Genomic DNA, 22,296 nt, shown 5'->3' on the forward strand with positions numbered 1-22,296 from the left:
AAAAGAAGTTTCAAATCAATGTGGTGCTTAGATTGATTTGGGTATGGGTATTGATTGATTTGGGTGTTGGTATCGGTTGTTTTGGGTGTTGGTATCGGTTGTTTTGGGGTTTGGTATTGGTTGTTTTGGGTGTTGGTATTGGTTGTTTTGAAAGGGTCTTTTTGGACAGAGGTTGAACACGGGTCGTGTAGATATTTGGCTTGGACTCAACACGGGGAGTGTTTAAGGTTTAGAGAATTTCTGGGTTTGGTGTTTACACGGGTCGTGTAAGTTTATGGGTTGCTTAACAAGGGTCGTGTTCTTGCAGTTTGCATGCACAGATTAGAAGTTCTTCATCTTGTTTAGGATTGTTTTGTGGTTGGGTTTTGGTAGTTTGATGTGAGATAGGTGTTTGGTGGTGATTGGTGTAGTAAAAAAAGTGGTGTAGGCTTTGTTTGATGGGTTGAATGTGAGGAAGATGATGAATAGTGTTTGTGTTCTTGAGTTGTTCTTGAAGAAGAGGTTGTTCTTGAAGCTTGTTGGTCTTGGCTTTGGCTTTCTTCTTCTGGAGTGAAAGAGTTACAGAATATTACAATGAAAACTCTTTAAACACTCTCTAACACACAAAATACACTCACATACATCCACACACACACATACTCACGTATGCTCTCTCTCTCTCTCTCTATCTCTCTCTCTCTTTTTGGTGTATTTACCCACAGCACTCCCACACTTTGGTGATTTTATTCACACTTTGGTGTTTTTCTCCACACTCATCTCTTCTTGCATGCATCTATATATATATGCACAAATACTCCAGGCAACTCTCATTTGTTTAAGGGAAAGTAAACATTGTTGAGGAGTGAAAGCTGGAAAGAAGTTGGAAGCATGCAAGTGGGTTTTCTTCTTTTGTGCTGTCTTTGCTTTCTTTCCTCACAGCACACACATACACACGATGCATGTGCATGTATATATATTCAAAAGTAATTTCTAAGTGGTATGTATGCTGGAAGTGATGATGAAGCTGTGGGTTTAGAAAGAAAGAAGAAACACATGTGATGGAGACTTTTGCTTTTGTGTTTTCTTGTTTCTTCCTTCATATGTATATATATATACGATACATATATATATATATATATATATATACACACACAATATACATATATCTAATATATATTCGTGGGTATTTCTTGCATGGGTGAGTCTTACGCGGTTTATGCGCGGGTCGCATGCATGGTCGCGTATAGCAGAGTGGTTTGGACCTGAAGTAAAAACGATCTACGCGGGTGTGGGCGCGGGTCGCGGGTAGGTCGTGTGCATGGCTGCTTCTTGCGATCTGAATAGCTGAAGTGAAGAACTCGATCTACGCGGGGATGGGCGCGGGCTGCTGGTCGGGTCGCGTCAGGCATTAAGTTTTGGACCTGAATGAAACGAGATCGAAATGTATCATGTGCGGTTTGGGCTCGGGCCGCGGGTCAGGTCGCTGGACCTGATCAGTTTTGTGCGGTTTGTCATGCGGGCCGCGGGACCTGAATGGTTCGGTTCTGAATTTTGGATTTGATCCATGATATCCGCGGGTATGGGCACGGGCCGCGGGTCGGTCGCGGGACCTGAATGATTTGGTTCTAAATTTGGATTTGATCCATGCGGTTTGCATGCGGGTTGAGACTTTGTCGAGTTGTGAATTTACGTCTATGCGTTTTTATCATTCATGTGTTTTTGTATATGCCGTTTGATCACGCATTCATACAACCTGAAATAACTGATAATATTTGTTAGATAACATCAAAACAATTCATCTTATTTCAGTGATGGTCACATACAAAAACATTTTCCAACAATTTCCCCCTATGTGATCATTGATGAAATAAGGACAAATATTATCACATTAATAGTTTTAATCTTGAAATAAGGACAAGCATTAGGTACCTGCAATCAGACAGAAGTTTTAGGTACCCAAATCTGAATAGGTTTTGGTTTGTTTTTTATTTTGGGTTTTTTAATGAATTTCTTGTAGCATTTGAATTCACGCTGCTACAAGAGTTTGGTTTTTGAGGATGGATTGGTTGAGGTTTGATTTTATTTATAAAGTTTTCCCAAGATATGATTTGTTTTTGAAAAACTATGGGTTTATAAAATCTGTGATTTGGTGACGGACATCCTAAATTTGAAGATTTGTTTGAAGAGTTTTCTTCATTTCTGGGATGTGAAGAGTGGTTTTGAAAAGCTTTTTGTTGATGATGGTTTGGAACTTTCTGATTTGAAGGTTTTTGAAAGTTCCTTGTATAGTTAAAGGTGATCTCTTGAAAGCGGTTTTCAACAGGTTTTTGAAAAGGTTTTGGTTTTTGTTTAGAAACCTGTTTTTGAGATGTTACGTAGGGTTGAACAGGTTTCTTTGGTTGGTTTTTGGAAATGTTTGGGTATTTGGGTGGGGTTATGGTGGTTTTATTGGTATATTGGATTTGGTGAGATAATGAACTAGTAGAATCTGTTTCAGATTTTACTTGTTCAATTTCAAATGATTCTCTTCCAATTCCTGGTCTGTAATTCGTATCAATTTTGCCAGCTCCCAAGGTGTTTGCCTTGGTGAAAATATCATCACTTAGCTTTCTGGCAATTTTGATAGAATCCATGTTCCATACCAATCTTTTGTTTTCTGTTTCAAGAAAATTGATTTGTTTAAAGGAATCAGTCAGTTTTTCATTTAAAGCATTGTATTTTTCAGTTGATTCTTGAAGGTTTTGTTTCAACTGAAGGATTTCCATTTCTAAAACATCTTTTGTTTCAACTGAAGGATTTCCATTTCCATTTCTAAAACATCTTTTGAAGGTTTTTTTTTTTTTTTAAAATTTTTTAAAATTTTTTTTTATTATTTTTTTTTTAAAAGGATTTTGAACAAGTGATATTAAAATGAAATTTTTAAAGAAACGCTAATGGAAGGTTTTAAAAAAAAAACGCTAACCAAAGGTTTTCGACAAAAATTTCAAAGTAAATCACACAAGCTCTGATACCAATTATTAGAAATATATCACAATCTGATTACCACAAATAAAAGGCTCGGATACCTAGTTACTGGGTGACAGATATATATATTTAATCAGATAAGATGCGGAAAAATACGAATGCGGAATAAATAAATACTAGAAAGCTATAAATGCTTGAAAGCTATAAATGAAATAAATGACAGTATTTAAATGACATAAAGCTGTAATAAAATATATAAATATAGATATAGTAGGTGGGTTTTGAACTGGACTTGTGGAACGACTGGTCTATAAAGTACGTTTGTCAAATAAATGACTGAACGGCTTAGGGTTGGATTGGATCTTAATAGACTGTGTCTCTATTTGTTCAATGTTCAATCAGGTATAAGTAACATAAAATTTATTCAAAATTCTGTTACTCAATTGTTTATACAGTAAGACAAATACACTGGTTTTTATGTAATTGTATTTAAGGTATTTCTGGTTGTTTTGAAAGGTTGTTGTTGGTAAGGTAGGTATGTTGTCTTGGTTGATTTGGGTATGTGTATTGATTGATTTGGGTGTTGGTATTGGTTGTTTTGGGTGTTGGTATCGGTTGTTTTGGGTGTTGGTATCGGTTGTTTTGGGGTTTGGTATCGGTTGTTTTGGGTGTTGGTATCGGTTGATTTGGGTGTTGGTATCGGTTGTTTTGGGTGTTGGTATTGGTTGTTTTGAAAGGGTCTTTTTGGACAGAGGTTGAACACGGGTCGTGTAGATATTTGGCTTGGACTCAACACGGGGCGTGTTCAAGGTTTAGAGAATGTCTGGGTTTGGTGTTTACACGGGTCGTGTAAGTTTATGGGTTGCTTAACAAGGGTCGTGTTCTTGCAGTTTGCATGCACATATTAGAAGTTCTTCATCTTGTTTAGGGTTGTTTTGTGGTTGGGTTTTGGTAGTTTGATGTGAGATAGGTGTTTGGTGGTGATTGGTGTAGTAAAAAAAGTGGTGTAGGCTTTGTTTGATGGGTTGAATGTGAGGAAGATGATGAATAGTGTTTGTGTTCTTGAGTTGTTCTTGAAGAAGAGGTTATTCTTGAAGCTTGTTGGTCTTGGCTTTGGCTTTCTTCTTCTGGAGTGAAAGAGTTACATAATATTACAATGAAAACTCTTTAAACACTCTCTAACACACACAATACACTCACATACATCCACACACACACATACTCACGTATGCTCTCTCTCTCTCTCTTTTTGGTGTATTTACCCACAGCACTCCCACACTTTGGTGTTTTTCTCCACACTCATCTCTTCTTGCATGCATCTATATATATATGCACAAATACTCCAGGCAACTCTCATTTGTTTAAAGGGAAAGTAAACATTGTTGAGGAGTGAAAGCTGGAAAGAAGTTGGAAGCATGCAAGTGGGTTTTCTTCTTTTGTGCTGTCTTTGCTTTCTTTCCTCACAACACACACATACACATGATGCATGTGCATGTATATATATTCAAAAGTAATTTCTAAGTGGTATGTAGGCTGGAAGTGATGATGAAGCTGTGGGTTTAGAAAGAAAGAAGAAACACATGTGATGGAGACTTTTGCTTTTGTGTTTTCTTGTTTCTTCCTTCATATGTATATATATACGATACATGTATATATATATATATATATATATATATATATATATATATATATATACACACACAATATACATATATATAATATATATTCGTGGGTATTTCTTGCGTGGGTAAGTCTTACGCGGTTTATGCGCGGGTCGCATGCATGGTCGCGTATAGCAGAGTGGTTTGGACCTGAAGTAAAAACGATCTACGCGGGTGTGGGCGCGGGTCGCGGGTAGGTCGTGTGCATGGCTGCTTCTTGCGATCTGAATAGCTGAAGTGAAGAACTCGATCTACGCGGGTATGGGCGCGGGCCGCGGGTCGGGTCGCGTCAGGCATTAAGTTTTGGACCTGAATGAAACGAGATCGAAATGTATCATGTGCGGTTTGGGCTCGGGCCGCAGGTCATGTCGCTGGACCTGATCAGTTTTGTGCGGTTTGTCATGCGGGCCGCGGGCTGGTCGCGGGACCTGAATGGTTCGGTTCTGAATTTTGGATTTGATCCATGATATCCGCGGGTATGGGCGCGGGCCGCGGGTCGGTCGCGGGACCTGAATGATTTGGTTCTAAATTTGGATTTGATCCATGCGGTTTGCATGCGGGTTGAGACTTTGTCGAGTTGTGAATTTACGTCTATGCGTTTTTGTCATTCATGTGTTTTTGTATATGCCGTTTGATCACGCATTCATACAACCTGAAATAACTGATAATATTTGTTAGATAACATCAAAACAATTCGTCTTATTTCAGTGATGGTCACATACAAAAACATTTTCCAACAATTTCCCCCTATGTGATCATTGATGAAATAAGGACAAATATTATCACATTAATAGTTTTAATCTTGAAGATTTGGGATAAAAGTTTTTGTCAATGATAAGATATATATAAAACATAGTGATCGTTTTGAAAGCTTGTGACTTTGTTTAACATATCTTATGTAAAAGATTTTCAGAAATTTGTTTCCGAATCAAAGTCTCGGGTTCGGTTATCAAAGGGTAGCCATATATGTATCTAAAGAGATTTCTTAAGATTTTATAGCATTATTTCTGACGACAAGTGGTCTAACAGGTCGATTCAGATGAACGCTTATTGGTATAGCTCACACTTCACTTGGGTGTTTGGTTGTTCTGGCAGCAGAACAAGTTAATGATCACTAAAAATGAGTGATATCTCTCTCTGACGACTCACACTCATATTGGAGGTGTTCAGCTATGCTTTTCCTGTAAAGTCACTTAGTCTCATTATTAGATAATCAATCACATAAGACTGGTTTCGGCATTACTCAGCGGGTTTCTTCATTCATGCCATTAAAGTTCACTCTCTCTCCGTCGGGAAATACATGTAGAGGGGTTTAGCAATTTTCATAGTGCAGTTTGCAACTAAGATTCTTCAGTGATGAAGGCTACAGTATCCCGGGAAATCCATTGTTGTTGCAGCTTCTTCTTTGATAGTATCCTGTTTGTTGATCAATATCGATTTATTGTAAAAAGATATTTTGTTTTAGCATTGAGAATTTGCTACATTTGAGACCTTTTTAAGAGTATTTGACTTGAGTGATTGAGATATCTTCTTTTGTGAAAAATGGTTAAAACAAATCGCGAGATTTTATGATTTTTGTTTTGAAATAACCATTTGGTTGAAAGTTTGTTTGAAAATACCAAATATAGAATATTTTTTTGTTTTGTTTGGTATATCTTTATTGAATCCATTTGTTTTCTTGTTGATTTGTCTTTGAGGATTGGATGTTGATAGATATTTGTTTCTCCTTTGGTTTTCTTGTAAGGATATGTCGTTGTTTGCTTGATGGATCATGGGATCGCAAGTCTTCATTTTTGGTTGGCTTTTATCTAGGTAGGGATATGTGACAACCATCAAATTTCGGTCAAGTCAAAGTCAAACAAAGTCAACAAGTTAAACCGGTCAACTCCATTAACGGGGTCTATGGACCTTGCGTTGCGAAGCCGGACACTCAAAAAGATCACAAACGAAACCTCTCTCAATCTCATTCAAACCCTACTCAAGATTACTTGACGCTAATAAGATCAAAACTCATACACTACGATATAAATTGACGTTAATAGCAACATAGTATAGTACAACGTTATAACTATAATCAAATTAAATTATGATACCATATTAAAATCAAATCAAAGTATAATGCTCTAATTAAATTTAAAAGAATCAAACTTGAATGCTATAATTAAACTTCAAATCAACGTAGATTGTTATAATCAAATAATAACTCATCTTTTATAAAACTCCATTTTTATAAACTTTACATTAAATTTTATAAAACTCTATTTTTATAAACTTTACATTAAATTTTATAAAACTCTTATATTAATTATGTAAAAGATGCTTGTGTTAGTGGGAAATTATGAAGACCACCAAAAGCAAAAAGATTATTCCCATGGTCTCCCACTCACACCTCCCATCCACTTTCCTTTCATTTTTCTCCCAACACATTATTCTCTTCACCACTTAAACCTTCTCTATTCTTTCTCTCACTCTCAATCTCGAAATTCATCCAAGAAATACTCATATTCCAGCCAAGAACAATCTATTATACTCAAATCTTCATCCCTCTTGAAGCATTCATCAAGGTATGTTGTTAGAAGTTTCAAATTCATACAAGAAACAAATTAAATCCACCAAAATATCTAAAACTCATTTTATGCATAAACCTGATTTTTCTCAGAATCCCATCAATAAAATAAGAAGTTTTGGAAATTTTCAGAAAATAACTTATTTTTATTGAATTACTATAATTATTGCAATAAAGTAGGGCAATAATTCACATAAAATACTTTTTGCATTCAATAAATTCTGAGAAAATTCTGGGATGACCAATATATTGATTAAACATAATTTATGAAGTTTCATGCATTTATATTACTGTTTACTATTATTTATGATTTTATTGATTAATTAATAATGAAATATATAAAAAATACTTCCCATAGTCACAAATATCCGAAACTTATACACTGGGCTCTATATTATGTTATAAAACTATGGTTAATTTTACAGAATTTTTGGGAATCATTTATTATTTTTCCCGAATTTTGTTGTTGTTTAATCATTAAAGTATTAAATAAATACTAAAACAGTTCAGAAAAATATAAAAATTTTACAGTAATTAATACTGTATGAAATAATGATTTCCTAATAATTTCAAAATTTTTCAATACTGTGTGCTACTTAAAACCATTTTCCTAAGTATTTAAGCATGTAAAAATGCATTTTAATGATTATTTCATATAAATAATTGTTAAAATCTGTAAATAATTATAATTAGGCAAATTATTATTTTAATAAGAAATTATTAAAATCTGGCCTAAATTGAAAATATAAATTAATTATGCAAAGTAATTAATTCAATTTAAAATTCATTTAACAAATGAATACCTTAATATTATAATCAAAATGAATTATTGTTAATTCATCTAATATAAGAATATGTGTCTAATTATTTGTATTAGTACTCTATTCTCGTTTAGCAGTTCCTAAACCAAAACTATTAATTATATTAGGTTCTACGCCATTTTGACCCGAACCGTCTATCGTACGACACACGCATTTCGTTTTGGGACTAAAGTGAGTAATCTACCCCATATTTTATAATTTTCAATACTTTTGGGGTGTATCATGTGGTTCTAATATGTTCCAACTTTATTTTATTGTTTTATCACAATTGAGACATTGTTGGGACATTTATACGTGAGTCATTAATTGTATAAATATTGTTTGTTTACGCTACATGTACTTGTAGTGCATTATCATTTTTAGTCTAATCTCCATGACTATGCCCGTATTCTTGAGGTACGTTATGGACAATAATAACGCTATTGGGTTGACCACCCCGCCTTGGGACGCTAAGGTGATTGATGACACGTGGTTGAGTGTGTATGATGATTAGATGCTCCATCCTATATATATTTATATATATACATATGTATATATATAGGGTGAGGACTTATTGTTGTTGTTATCAATTGTTAATCAATTTTTGATTTATAAACAGTTATCTCAAATACAATTGTTTGGCGACTTCAAAAGAAAACAGATTTCAAATTATAAATGTTTCAACTTCACAATTTTCTCTACTAAAATTTGATTACTCACCAACTCTCGTAGTTGACCTGTTTTTACCCATGATGCAGATTTGAAGAATGAAGAATGATGAAAAATAGGTTGTGCCTTAGAAATCCACAAGACAATTTAAATTTGATGTAATAAATGTGGTTTGCATTTGTATTTGTACTTGTATGTTGTGGATCTTGTTTGCATACTTAGTACTTAATTGAATCTAATCACATTATAACCTAGTTGTCATGAGACTTTGAACAATATATCACTCCTTGATCGATTCCGACAAGGATCGGGGTGTGACAGATTGGTATCAGAGCCCTTGACTATAGGGAATTAGGTTAATTGCCTTGACCTAGTCTATAGCCTCTAGGGTCCTCTCGTATGCTAGTTTATAAAATGCACACACAACTGCATGCAATTCACACTTAGAAAATCCTAGGAATACCTTTGTGTGTTAATTGCTCCCTTATGTGCATACATATTACTCCTGACACTTATATGTGTGCATACACTTGTGAATATTCTCCACTTTCTCTGAAAATCACACACATACTCAAGTTGTTTAACAAAATGTATATACATATATGTATTCCTTAGAGCTCTTAGGAAATTCAAAGTCATCCACTCTAGTTGGGTAGGATCATAGTAATGGACGCGTAGTAACTGGAAGGGGGAGGTGCCGGTAGCCCGAAAGTCCTGACTAGGTAAGCATTCGTATACATCCCAATCAACCGAGGGACCAGTTTGCTTATCTGGGGACCAAAGGCGAGAGTTCCCAAACCTATAGGCCAAAGCGCGTCATTCACATTACTTTTGAGCCATCAAAATACCCGACCTTATCAAACGTATCCGAAAGGATACACTCCAAAATGGCCAACTCATTGGACTATTAAGTTCCCTAATGGGCCTAGAAGTGGGAAAGAAATGTGAAAACTTAGTTTTGTGGGGGCCCATGCAAGTGCTACATGTTTCACATTTAGTAACCATGGAAAGCCCAAAAGGTGCCCAACACTCCTAACCATGGCCCAACAAGTGTTTTACAATTATTTTACCCAACAATGTCTAAAAACTCTATTTCCATAATCAATTTACAAATAACTCACAAGTCCATATGCGTGTTTCTCATAGTTGACTTGTTCCTTGTTTGGTTGTGGACTTAGGGTAGACTCATTAGGATCAACAGTCTAATAAAATTTTAATTACACGTAATTGGGGGCATGTCGAGTGAATCTTAGGAGTGGATCAGACATGGAACAAATCACAAGATTATAATCAAGTTATTCCTACTAAATTCATAAGTCTATTTATATAGACCTCTAGTATAGAGTCGTCGGCGTAGTCGTGTCGGCAATCTAGAATATGGCTAAATACATAATACAAACTATAATACCCAAATTATACAAAATTTTCTGCATAAAAAAATCAATAGACAAACAAACACAATGAAACTAAAAAGGGTATCAAACTATCAAGAGAAAAACACATACAATGTAGATTAAAATCCACTAATTATAACAAAATGGCTAAAAGAAAAGGTAAGGACTAAGGATTGTTAAGTCCTCTCTTCTTATAAATAGCTTTGAAGCAAGCTTGCCTAAGCTTCTTTGTTCTTTCTGTCAATTCCATACCTGACAATTTCTCCATCATCTTCTTGTGCCCTTCTAACGTCTCTATCTCCTCCTTTAATCCCAACTCCTAGTTTTTTTTTTTTTAAAAAAAAGGTAGATGCAATATATTTTTTGTGTGAGTTCACAAAATTTACAATGAGTTAAGTTTATATAAATATAAATCAGGAAATCGTAGTAAATCAATTGAATTGATGTGGAATATGCCTAGGGCCATTGTTTATGTTATAAAGAAACTAATAATTAAAATTTTAGAAAATACCAAAACTACTTTGGTTACCAAGTGCAGGCATGCATGCATGAGTAATGTATAGAAGGTTATTATCGTAATTTACCTTGGCATTTTGAATGAGGGATTGTAGGCTCGTAAGTTTTCTATGAGGCCATCTGTTTATGTTTAGCTCTCTGCATCTTTTCTTCAACAATGTTAACCCTATCCCTAGTTCCTTTGCCGCCATGATTATCGGCATCTCAAAGTACTTCGCTATCTCTTCAAACTCCAATGGTCTCAATCTCTTTGCCACCTTTCGGCCACCGTGATCAGTGGTGGCAGCACTAGAACTACCTGTAGCCTCACCACCGGATTTACAGTCTTCACTGAAACTAACCAATGGTAAATTACCATCCTCCCAACAATCCCATAAGCTTATGTCTTTAAGGGGATCCAAATCGTGAAACTCATTTCTAGAAATGATGTTTTGATCTTTGTTAAGTACTGTGGAAACGTTCTAATCGAGCACTTCATGCAATTTTTCCGACAACTCGTAATCATGATGGTCGAGCATGTCACCACTGCAAAAATCCAAAAAAAAAAAAAAAAAAACTCAAGATAATCAAATCCAACACGATGAAAGACTCTTTTTGATCACTACAAATCCAAACCATGTTTTGATCAATATAGACAAAATCACTTTTCTGTGCGAAAGATGGGGTAATGAGTGACGTTTATATATACCTGAAAAGATCTTGATGATCAAAGTACTGAAACCAATCGAGGTCATCTATGGGGTTTTGATGATTTGCAGGTGGATCCATTTGTGAGGGAGAAGTTAAAAGTTGCGGTAAGAATGTGATGATTTATATAAGTGAAGTGGGAGAAGTAATTAATAACAAATAAAGAGGAAATGAATATATATGGTCTTTGAACTGTAACCTTCTTCTTCAATTCACACACATATACGTATATGTTGCCGCAAATTATGACTTATGTGCCTCATGCATTTAATACATCACATGCCTACTGCATATTCTTGACTTTGAAGCTACGTACCAGTTTCAAATTTCCCCAGTAGCACACTTTTCATTAGAAAGTACTCCAAGTCTTCACACATGAACCAGTTAGAAAGTACTCCAAGTCTTCACACATGAACCAATTAGAAAGTACTCCAAGTCTTCACACATGCAAATTATGACTTGTGTGTCGCTATAGGTAACTAATAAAACTTTATTTTTTTAACCCCTTAAATATTAGTACAAGCTTCTAACATCGACGTTTAAATTATAAATTTCTTTTTATTACTAAAACTAGCATCAATTCAAGTATATAAACCATGAATCTTGAGAACACGGCAAAACCCAAATAAGTCTTATCATCTATGTAAAAACTCAGGGTTTTTACTAGTGAATCTATCAGTGGCGGAGCTTGAACAATTAACTTGGGGGGGGGGGGCGAAAATATTATAAACTGAAATTAACATTAAAAAAAAACAGATAGTTTTCAACAAATAAACACCAAAAACACCTAGAAAAAGAATTATAACTCAGCCCGACAGCCTTTAATGTCTTTAAAAACAGATTATGAATGATATATTAGTAAGCAGACAACAATTTCTCTTTCAATGTTTTCATCTTTCCCATGATTATATCTAGAAAAATCAAAATGAAGGAACAATTGATCCAATCAAAACAAAATCAAATTCAAAATTAGAACAATAACCAATAACTCATTTAACAATAACCAAATCAATCTTTGTTGTCACTTTTCAGTTTTGTTTGAAGCTGACAAGCTGTTAAGCATAACCAAATCTATAAGTTCATAACTTATAAATCAAATTGGCAAATCGCCAAATCGCAAATGACAGCCAAATTAAAAGGAAACTCAGTAAGACAGTAGTAACGCATAAATAGGCAACAGATTGACAGAAAACAGCAGCAGCAGTGCAATACGCCAACACCAACAATCAACAATCTTACAATCAGAAAAGAAAGAACATCTGAACAGGATTTGGGTCTCGGGATTACATACCTGATTTCTGTGAAGTGTGAATGGGGACTTGGGCACTTGGCGATGGCGATTGGCGAGAGTGAGACCAGGCGACTGACTTGGCGAGACAGCGACAAACGAACAGCAGGCGAGATAGGCAGCGAATTGGGAAAATGGGGATGAATCGATTTTGATTTCTTGATACCGCTTGGTCGCTTGGAGAATTGGGAGTATTGGACTATTCTGATTAGGAATCGGGAGGGGCCAAAGCCCAAGTTTGAAGATAGCAGGCTTATAACTATTTTATTTTGAACTACAATTCCTACTTCTAGCCCAATAATACTACTCCCCTGGAATCTATGAGGGCTAGTGTAAACATTATGGTCATATATCATTAAGATTCTATGGACTTAGAATGTGTGATTCCGCCTCATTCCCTGTTCCTTGTTTGGTTGTGGGCTTAAGGCGGGGTCACCCATCCAAAATGCCCTTGCAATCTTAATGATATACGACTAGTTTACGTCAATCGACTATAAAAGAACTTGTAGGACTTATAATGCAAATTTCGTCAAAATTTGTTGAAACATTCGTAATGATGGAACTCGCTAACTACGTTATAAAATATTCATAGTGGTAATACCAAGGATAAAACAGGGAGTATAAAAGCACACATAGAATACTCTATCATCCCAAAACAATAAACTCCTTTTAAATCGACTCAGTTCAAGTTACAATAAGAAATTTCCAAGGTCGTTATGTGACATCAGGCGGGTTGTTCCTCACCAAAATTAATTTCTTGTACTACGAAACGTTTTCCACATCTTTTTCCAAACTCTTGAAGTCCCAGTCAAAATGCAAATTTCGGGACGAAATTCCCTCTAACGGGGGGATGATGTGACAACCATCAAATTTCGGTCAAGTCAAAGTCAAACAAAGTTAACAAGTTAAACCGGTCAACTCCATTAACCCTTGTATGTTAGGGTTTACGTTATGTAATCACTGTACAATTCGCTATTTTAATGAGAAAACATCATTTGGAAAGTTCATGTGTTTGATATTCCTTAGCCTTAACAGTGTTAAACAACGAACCAAAGCGATAAAACACTATTGCACAATCATCGGGATTGTGTAGGACACTAAATCATGGCTTAACGGGGTCTATGGACCTTGCGTTGCGAAGCCGGACACTCAAAAAGATCACAAACGAAACCTCTCTCAATCTCATTCAAACCCTACTCAAGATTACTTGACGCTAATAGGATCAAAACTCATACACTACGATATAAATTGACGTTAATAGCAACATAGTATAGTACAACGTTATAACTATAATCAAATTAAATTATGATACCATATTAAAATCAAATCAAAGTATAATGCTCTAGTTAAATTTAAAAGAATCAAACTTGAATGCTATAATTAAACTTCAAATCAAAGTAGATTGTTATAATCAAATAATAACTCATCTTTTATAAAACTCCATTTTTATAAACTTTACATTAAATTTTATAAAACTCTATTTTTATAAACTTTACATTAAATTTTATAAAACTCTTATATTAATTATGTAAAAGATGCTTGTGTTAGTGGGAAATTATGAAGACCACCAAAAGCAAAAAGATTATTCCCATGGTCTCCCACTCACACCTCCCATCCACTTTCCTTTCTTTTTTCTCCCAACACATTATTCTCTTCACCACTTAAACCTTCTCTATTCTTTCTCTCACTCTCAATCTCGAAATTCATCCAAGAAATACTCATATTCCAGCCAAGAACAATCTATTATACTCAAATCTTCATCCCTCTTGAAGCATTCATCAAGGTATGTTGTTAGAAGTTTCAAATTCATACAAGAAACAAATTAAATCCACCAAAATATCTAAAACTCATTTTATGCATAAACCTGATTTTTCTCAGAATCCCATCAATAAAATAAGAAGTTTTGGAAATTTTCAGAAAATAACTTATTTTTATTGAATTACTATAATTATTGCAATAAAGTAGGGCAATAATTCACATAAAATACTTTTTGCATTCAATAAATTCTGAGAAAATTCTGGGATGACCAATATATTGATTAAACATAATTTATGAAGTTTCATGCATTTATATTACTGTTTACTATTATTTATGATTTTATTGATTAATTAATAATGAAATATATAAAAAATACTTCCCATAGTCACAAATATCCGAAACTTATACACTGGGCTCTATATCATGTTATAAAACTATGGTTAATTTTACAGAATTTTTGGGAATCATTTATTATTTTTCCCGAATTTTGTTGTTGTTTAATCATTAAAGTATTAAATAAATACTAAAACAGTTCAGAAAAATATAAAAATTTTACACTAATTAATACTGTATGAAATAATGATTTCCTAATAATTTCAAAAATTTTCAATACTGTGTACTATTTAAAACCATTTTCCTAAGTATTTAAGCATGTAAAAATGCATTTTAATGATTATTTCATATAAATAATTGTTAAAATCTGTAAATAATTATAATTAGGCAAATTATTATTTTAATAAGAAATTATTAAAATCTGGCCTAAATTGAAAATATAAATTAATTATGCAAAGTAATTAATTCAATTTAAAATTCATTTAACAAATGAATACCTTAATATTATAATCAAAATGAATTATTGTTAATTCATCTAATATAAGAATATGTGTCTAATTATTTGTATTAGTACTCTATTCTCGTTTAGCAGTTCCTAAACCAAAACTATTAATTATATTAGGTTCTACGCCATTTTGACCCGAACCGTCTATCGTACGACACACGCATTTCGTTTTGGGACTAAAGTGAGTAATCTACCCCATATTTTATAATTTTCAATACTTTTGGGGTGTATCATGTGGTTCTAATATGTTCCAACTTCATTTTATTGTTTTATCACAATTGAGACATTGTTGGGACATTTATACGTGAGTCATTAATTGTATAACTATTGTTTGTTTACGCTACATGTACTTGTAGTGCATTATCATTTTTAGTCTAATCTCCATGACTATGCCCGTATTCTTGAGGTACGTTATGGACAATAATAGCGCTATTGGGTTGATCACCCCGCCTTGGGATGCTAAGGTGATTGATCACACGTGGTTGAGTGTGTATGATGATTAGATGCTCCATCCTATATATATTTATATATATACATATGTATATATATAGGGTGAGGACTTATTGTTGTTGTTATCAATTGTTAATCAATTTTTGATTTATAAACCGTTATCTCAAATACAATTGTTTGGCGACTTCAAAAGAAAACAGATTTCAAATTATAAATGTTTCAACTTCACAATTTTCTCTACTAAAATTTGATTACTCACCAACTCTCGTAGTTGACCTGTTTTTACCCATGATGTAGATTTGAAGAATGAAGAATGATGAAAAATAGGTTGTGCCTTAGAAATCCACAAGACAATTTAAATTTGATGTAATAAATGTGGTTTGCATTTGTATTTGTACTTGTATGTTGTGGATCTTGTTTGCATACTTAGTACTTAATTGAATCTAATCACATTATAACCTAGTTGTCATGAGACTTTGAACAATATATCACTCCTTGATCGATTCCGACAAGGATCGGGGTGTGACAGGATAGGTGGCATAAAAGACAGTTTGTCTAGTATGTAAGAAATGAATGTATCGTCCCTGGTCATTTTGATATCTAAGCAAAAATGAGACCGTGACAAGGTATAATTGGGTATACCTTATAAGCAATAGTGACACACCTAAGCTCACAAGAAATGATTTCCACAATGATTTAGATCGACGAGGCACAAATTCTCACATGGGTTTTTGTTTTCATCTGAACCTCCTAACCTTATGTCCCTTGATTGTTTAAAATCGTCAATAATGAAATAAAATCGAAGGAAATAAAGTTATATACATTATGAAAAGTAGGATATTTGAACCTTCACTCCAATTGAGAATCAATATGACTTAAAATCTTCATCGAGCATAAGCATCTGAAAATTAAGTCAAGAGAAGATTAATCACAAGGTTCTATAAAAGCTTATTATGGCAAGTCTTTTATTAATTTTTTTTTGAAGATTTGTTTTTCTGAATGTTTTTGGAAATATTGGTTATTTGAATGTTTTTGGTATTTTTGAAAGGAAAGCACTTTTCATTTGTTTTTCACCGAGTGTTTCATCTTGGAATGGGTTTGAAGGTTCCCCCATAAATGATGCATCGGGATTGTTTTGGTTTTTTTTTTTTTTTTTGGGATTGGGTGTTCAAAGGAGGATTTTGGTGTTTGTTCCAATGAGGAAGTATGTGTTGATGGTTCCCCCATGAATTGATCTGCCTCATTTTGGTTTATTTGATGAGTTCCTTCAGTGGTTGTTGGAGGTTTTTAGGGTTTTGTAGGTGGTTTATACCAATTGTTGAAGGTTAGTGGTATGTGGTTTTGGGGATTGGAGGTTTATACCAATTATTGAAGTTTTAATGGTATGTGGTTTTGGGGACTCAACTGGGAAGGGGATTTAACTGGTGGGGTAGTTGAGGCTGTTGGTTAGGGAGAGGTTGTTTGTTGTTGAGGTGAACTTTTTGTCTTGATTGTTGATACCAATTTGTTGAAGGTTGATACCAATTGTTGATTGGGTTTTGGGTAAAGTGTTCCGATTTTCTGTCATATGCTTGGAGCAGCCATTATCGATATACCGTGTATCATCATTGGGTTCTCCAGCATTAGGTACCTGCAATCAGACAGAAGTTTTAGGTACCCAAATCTGAATAGGTTTTGGTTTGTTTTTTATTTTGGGTTTTTTTAATGAATTTCTTGTAGCATTTGAATTCACGCTGCTACAAGAGTTTGGTTTTTGAGGATGGATTGGTTGAGGTTTGATTTTATTTATAAAGTTTTCCCAAGATATGATTTGTTATTGAAAACCTGTGGGTTTATAAAATCTGTGATTTGGTGACGGACATCCTAAATTTGAAGATTTGTTTGAAGAGTTTTCTTCATTTCTGGGATGTGAAGAGTGGTTTTGAAAAGCTTTTTGTTGATGATGGTTTGGAACTTTCTGATTTGAAGGTTTTTGAAAGTTCCTTGTATAGTTAAAGGTGATCTCTTGAAAGCGGTTTTCAACAGGTTTTTGAAAAGGTTTTGGTTTTTGTTTAGAAACCTGTTTTTGAGATGTTACGTAGGGTTGAACAGGTTTCTTTGGTTGGTTTTTGGAAATGTTTGGGTTTTTGGGTGGGGTTATGGTGGTTTTATTGGTATATTGGATTTTGTGAGATAATGAACTAGTAGAATCTGTTTCAGATTTTACTTGTTCAATTTCAAATGATTCTCTTCCAATTCCTGGTCTGTAATTCGTATCAATTTTGCCAGCTCCCAAGGTGTTTGCCTTGGTGAAAATATCATCACTTAGCTTTCTGGCAATTTTGATAGAATCCATGTTCCATACCAATCTTTTGTTTTCTGTTTCAAGAAAATTGATTTGTTTAAAGGAATCAGTCAGTTTTTCATTTAAAGCATTGTATTTTTCAGTTGATTCTTGAAGGTTTTGTTTCAACTGAAGGATTTCCATTTCTAAAACATCTTTTGTTTCAGAAGAAATGGCCGACTGATTTTTTTGTTCCAAATCCCTTTTCTGAATTAGGGTATGATTTAATTGTTCCAAGACGTGATTATAATCTTCTGATTTTCTTTCAACGTCTCTTTCCAATTTGTTCTTTATCCTTGTTGATTCTCCAAATTTGAGTTGCAAGGTTTGTAACTCAGATTTGCAGATATCGGAATTTATCATTGTGTCATGATATTTTTTGAGATCAGCTTCTAAACTTTTCTCAATCTTGGTTATGTGGGACTGAAAAATTGTTTTTGAAAAACCAAGTTCAGAGATCATAGACCATACCTGTTCAATGACATTAGGAGCTCTCGAAGGTTTTGTAGAAGACATTTTTTGTTTTTAAGAAGTTTTTTTTTTAATTTTTTTTAATTTTTTTTAATTTTTTTTATTAATTTTTTTTTAATAATTTTTTTTTAAAAAGGATTTTGAACAAGTGATATTAAAATGAAATTTTTAAAGAAACGCTAATGGAAGGTTTTAAAAAAAACGCTAACCAAAGGTTTTCGACAAAAATTTCAAAGTAAATCACACAAACTCTGATACCAATTATTAGAAATATATCACAATATGATTACCACAAATAAAAGGCTCGGATACCTAGTTACTGGGTGAGTCTTACGCGGTTTATGCGCGGGTCGCATGCATGGTCGCGTATAGCAGAGTGGTTTGGACCTGAAGTAAAAACGATCTACGCGGGTGTGGGCGCGGGTCGCGGGTAGGTCGCGTGCATGGCTGCATCTTGCGATCTGAATAGCTGAAGTGAAGAACTCGATCTACGCGGGTATGGGCGCGGGCCGCGGGTCGGGTCGTGTCAGGCATTAAGTGTTGGTAAGGTAGGTATGTTGTCTTGGTTGATTTGGGTATGTGTATTGATTGATTTGGGTGTTGGTATTGGTTGTTTTGGGTGTTGGTATCGGTTGTTTTGGGTGTTGGTATCGGTTGTTTTGGGTGTTGGTATCGGTTGTTTTGGGGTTTGGTATTGGTTGTTTTGGGTGTTGGTATCGGTTGATTTGGGTGTTGGTATCGGTTGTTTTGGGTGTTGGTATTGGTTGTTTTGAAAGGGTCTTTTTGGACAGAGGTTGAACACGGGTCGTGTAGATATTTGGCTTGGACTCAACACGGGGCGTGTTCAAGGTTTAGAGAATTTCTGGGTTTGGTGTTTACACGGGTCGTGTAAGTTTATGGGTTGCTTAACAAGGGTCGTGTTCTTGCAGTTTGCATGCACATATTAGAAGTTCTTCATCTTGTTTAGGGTTGTTTTGTGGTTGGGTTTTGGTAGTTTGATGTGAGATAGGTGTTTGGTGGTGATTGGTGTAGTAAAAAAAGTGGTGTAGGCTTTGTTTGATGGGTTGAATGTGAGGAAGATGATGAATAGTGTTTGTGTTCTTGAGTTGTTTTTGAAGCTTGTTGGTCTTGGCTTTGGCTTTCTTCTTCTGGAGTGAAAGAGTTACAGAATATTACAATGAAAACTCTTTAAACACTCTCTAACACACACAATACACTCACATACATCCACACACACATATACTCACGTATGCTCTCTCTCTCTCTCTCTCTCTCTCTCTCTCTCTTTGGTGTATTTACCCACAGCACTCCCACACTTTGGTGATTTTATTCACACTTTGGTGTTTTTCTCCACACTCATCTCTTCTTGCATGCATCTATATATATATGCACAAATACTCCAGGCAACTCTCATTTGTTTAAGGGAAAGTAAACATTGTTGAGGAGTGAAAGCTGGAAAGAAGTTGGAAGCATGCAAGTGGGTTTTCTTCTTTTGTGCTGTCTTTGCTTTCTTTCCTCACAGCACACACATACACACGATGCATGTGCATGTATATATATTCAAAAGTAATTTCTAAGTGGTATGTATGCTGGAAGTGATGATGAAGCTGTGGGTTTAGAAAGAAAGAAGAAACACATGTGATGGAGACTTTTGCTTTTGTGTTTTCTTGTTTCTTCCTTCATATGTATATATATACGATACATATATATATATATATATATATATATATGTATATACACACAATATACATATATATAATATATATTCGTGGGTATTTCTTGCATGGGTGAGTCTTACGCGGTTTATGCGCGGGTCGCATGCATGGTCGCGTATAGCAGAGTGGTTTGGACCTGAAGTAAAAACGATCTACGCGGGTGTGGGCGCGGGTCGCGGGTAGGTCGTGTGCATGGCTGCTTCTTGCGATCTGAATAGCTGAAGTGAAGAACTCGATCTACGCGGGTATGGGCGCGGGCTGCGGGTCGGGTCGCGTCAGGCATTAAGTTTTGGACCTGAATGAAACGAGATCGAAATGTATCATGTGCGGTTTGGGCTCGGGCCGCGGGTCAGGTCGCTGGACCTGATCAGTTTTGTGCGGTTTGTCATGCGGGCCGCGGGCTGGTCGCGGGACCTGAATGGTTCGGTTCTGAATTTTGGATTTGATCCATGATATCCGCGGGTATGGGCGCGGGCCGCGGGTCGGTCGCGGGACCTGAATGATTTGGTTCTAAATTTGGATTTGATCCATGCGGTTTGCATGCGGGTTGAGACTTTGTCGAGTTGTGAATTTACGTCTATGCGTTTTTGTCATTCATGTGTTTTTGTATATGCCGTTTGATCACGCATTCATACAACCTGAAATAACTGATAATATTTGTTAGATAACATCAAAACAATTCGTCTTATTTCAGTGATGGTCACATACAAAAACATTTTCCAACAATTTCCCCCTATGTGATCATTGATGAAATAAGGACAAATATTATCACATTAACAGTTTTAATCTTGAAGATTTGGGATAAAAGTTTTTGTCAATGATAAGATATATATAAAACATAGTGATCGTTTTGAAAGCTTGTGACTTTGTTTAACATATCTTATGTAAAAGATTTTCAGAAATTTGTTTCCGAATCAAAGTCTCGGGTTCGGTTATCAAAGGGTAGCCATATATGTATCTAAAGAGATTTCTTAAGATTTTATAGCATTATTTCTGACGACAAGTGGTCTAACAGGTCGATTCAGATGAACGCTTATTGGTATAGCTCACACTTCACTTGGGTGTTTGGTTGTTCTGGCAGCAGAACAAGTTAATGATCACTAAAAATGAGTGATATCTCTCTCAGACGACTCACACTCATATTGGAGGTGTTCAGCTATGCTTTTCCTGTGAAGTCACTTAGTCTCATTATTAGATAATTAATCACATAAGACTGGTTTTGGGCATTACTCAGCGGGTTTCTTCATTCATGCCATTAAAGTTCACTCTCTCTCCGTCGGGAAATACATGTAGAGGGGTTTAGCAATTTTCATAGTGCAGTTTGCAACTAAGATTCTTCAGTGATGAAGGCTACAGTATCCCGGGAAATCCATTGTTGTTGCAGCTTCTTCTTTGATAGTATCCTGTTTGTTGATCAATATCGATTTATTGTAAAAAGATATTTTGTTTTAGCATTGAGAATTTGCTACATTTGAGACCTTTTTAAGAGTATTTGACTTGAGTGATTGAGATATCTTCTTTTGTGAAAAATGGTTAAAACAAATCGCGAGATTTTATGATTTTTGTTTTGAAATAACCATTTGGTTGAAAGTTTGTTTGAAAATACCAAATATAGAATTTTTTTTTGTTTTGTTTGGTATATCTTTATTGAATCCATTTGTTTTCTTGTTGATTTGTCTTTGAGGATTGGATGTTGATAGATATTAGTTTCTCCTTTGGTTTTCTTGTAAGGATATGTCGTTGTTTGCTTGATGGATCATGGGATCGCAAGTCTTCATTTTTGGTTGGCTTTTATCTAGGTAGGGATATGTGACAACCATCAAATTTCGGTCAAGTCAAAGTCAAACAAAGTCAACAAGTTAAACCGGTCAACTCCATTAACGGGGTCTATGGACCTTGCGTTGCGAAGCCGGACACTCAAAAAGATCACAAACGAAACCTCTCTCAATCTCATTCAAACCCTACTCAAGATTACTTGACGCTAATAAGATCAAAACTCATACACTACGATATAAATTGACGTTAATAGCAACATAGTATAGTACAACGTTATAACTATAATCAAATTAAATTATGATACCATATTAAAATCAAATCAAAGTATAATGCTCTAATTAAATTTAAAAGAATCAAACTTGAATGCTATAATTAAACTTCAAATCAACGTAGATTGTTATAATCAAATAATAACTCATCTTTTATAAAACTCCATTTTTA

The 22,296-nt window shown here is 34.8% G+C and overlaps 1 long non-coding RNA gene across 1 annotated transcript; it reads right to left on the reverse strand.

Moving 5' to 3' along the window:
- Nucleotides 1–10,083: 10,083 nt before the first annotated feature.
- Nucleotides 10,084–10,732, reverse strand: LOC145128881 (uncharacterized). The gene is made up of 2 exons (XR_013717153.1): nucleotides 10,618–10,732; nucleotides 10,084–10,352 (listed from the first exon to the last, which is right to left on the reverse strand). It is a non-coding gene; the product is annotated as an uncharacterized LOC145128881 (long non-coding RNA).
- Nucleotides 10,733–22,296: the final 11,564 nt, after the last annotated feature.

The sequence above is a fragment of the Lactuca virosa genome, chromosome 8 (assembly GCF_052849685.1).
Source record: "Lactuca virosa cultivar CGN04683 chromosome 8, Lactuca_virosa_CGN04683_v6, whole genome shotgun sequence".
Classification (NCBI taxonomy): Eukaryota; Viridiplantae; Streptophyta; class Magnoliopsida; order Asterales; family Asteraceae; genus Lactuca; species Lactuca virosa.